This window comes from Phascolarctos cinereus, unplaced genomic scaffold (genome assembly GCF_003287225.1).
Source record: "Phascolarctos cinereus isolate Bilbo 61053 unplaced genomic scaffold, phaCin_HiC Scaffold_7;HRSCAF=346, whole genome shotgun sequence".
Classification (NCBI taxonomy): Eukaryota; Metazoa; Chordata; class Mammalia; order Diprotodontia; family Phascolarctidae; genus Phascolarctos; species Phascolarctos cinereus.
The window spans coordinates 151,713,979-151,716,146 of NW_027556180.1; positions in this window are offsets into that span (position 1 = coordinate 151,713,979).

Sequence of the window (2,168 nt, forward strand, 5' to 3'; positions counted from 1 at the left end):
AATCAAATACTCAGGTGGTTTTTTTAAAGTCTATTCCAACTACACAAGTTTCAGAAGGAAAATTCTGTTCTAAAGTGAATATGCTTCATCCTTATTATTATAAGAAAAAACCACAATTTCTTCTTTCGGTTCAAAAAATATCTTTCAAAGTACTCTAGTATGAGAAAGTCCACAATATTTCGCCCCATTCTCTGCCCCCATAGAATAACACAATTTTGCAAAAAGCTATCCTTTTAATGAATTTTTTTAAATAAAGTTGAAAGTGCTGGTTCTGGTGTCAGGAGATTTGGGTTTAAATCCCACCTCTGACACTACTTGTATGACCTTGGGCAAATTATTTAACTTCTCTAGGCCTCACTTCCTTTGTAAACTGAAGCAGTTGAGCAAGATGATGCCTCTGATGCCTCTTTCAGGTCTAAATCTATGATCTTATGAATTTGAAAAATTGTATATAGCTCCCAACTCTTATTTCTCAGTACATGTATGTAAAACAAGCAAGGTGTCCACATGGAATGGGGAGACATTTTAAACAAGTGTTTGTAAACCTGCTTTTAGTCCTAATATTGGTTAAGTTCCATCTGCAAAATCAAATATACATATGTATGTATATACTCACATATATGATGTATACATATATGCACATATATACATATGTATACACATAGATTTACATTTTATATATATATAATTTTCGTAAAACAATCTATAATCAATATTGAAACGTTCTTATGATGTGGTATGGCCATCATAAGTTTGGAAAGTAATCAATTTGTCCTAGCATCGCTTTCAACAACATATCATAGATATATAACCAAATCAACACATTTAACTACATCTTGAGAGATAGCCAAGTGTAAAGGACAAAGCACTGGAACTGAAAGACTTACTAGCTATGTGACCCTGGCAAGTCCTTATCTGTAAAATGAGGGGGTTGAATGTGATGGGCTGTAAGGTTCCTTATAGCTCTAAATCTGTGATCCTGTAATCTGTTACATCCATCAACTTAAAAGGAAAAATAAGAAGATTTTAGTTTCTCATTTAATTGATCACAAAGGCCTTTAGATATGTGGGTAATTCTCCTCACTGTATTACATGCAAGTGAAACTATTCAAAGCTGTTTTGTATATGATCTGTCAAGCATTGTTTCAACCATATCAGTAGCTGCAGGGAGTACCAACATTTTTTCACATAGAGTGGGTTTTTTAAAAATGTAATTCTGTAAGCAAACTTACATGATGCAAACAATCATTTTGATGTCATCGACATGGTTTTTTAAAAATGCTTTAGATAAAAGGCATCTAATTTTATCTGGAAAAATTCTCTTGCCCTATTAATATTCTCTCCAACTACCCTTTTAAGATGCCATTTCAATTTATTAGGTTTCATGCTTTTTTGCAGCTAAAGCATTTGTACAAAGTAAGCACAGCTCTGTTTCCACTCCATCAATGCATGTACTTCTAAATCCCATTAATGAATATAGAAAATAACATTATCTGGATTTGAGTTGTTTACTTTGTGTTTCTGTATTTCTGCTACTTAAATTGTCTCTATTACCTTTGCTTATAGTGGTTCCAGCTACTCTACTGTATTGTATATTCAAACATTTTATGTATTTGTCCATCACAGAGATTGATTTTTGAATGGAGAAGTAGCAATAAGGAACAATTTGGTGGGGGGAGAGGAAGTGTAGGAGCATGACATTTAGAGAGAAGGACAATGGGTTGATGAATTCACTTCAATAATTCTAACTTGGGCAAAAAAACACAAAGATTTTTAGTGATTCTTCAGAAGTGATAGCATACTCATTCAAAGAATTCCCAGTCACCAGTGACTCACTGGTGTCTAATTACTTTTATCTTGGATCTTAGTTTTCATTGTCTCACAGAAAATTGCTTTTTAAATTGGAATCTTTATTACCTTCTTCCCTTTGTTAAGAACAGAGCCACATGTACATCATTATCATGATACTACAGACTGTATCTCCATGTAAGGAATATCTTATTTGTCTTAATGTATTTGAAATATTTGCACCTTGTAATAAGCTTCACTGTCTATAATCTTAACATATAATATTAACCTTTTTCATAATAATTTTTCTTTCTATTCTATGTAATAAAAATATTTCCTTGTTTTTAGTTTATCACAGGCACCTCTGGCATATTTTGAAC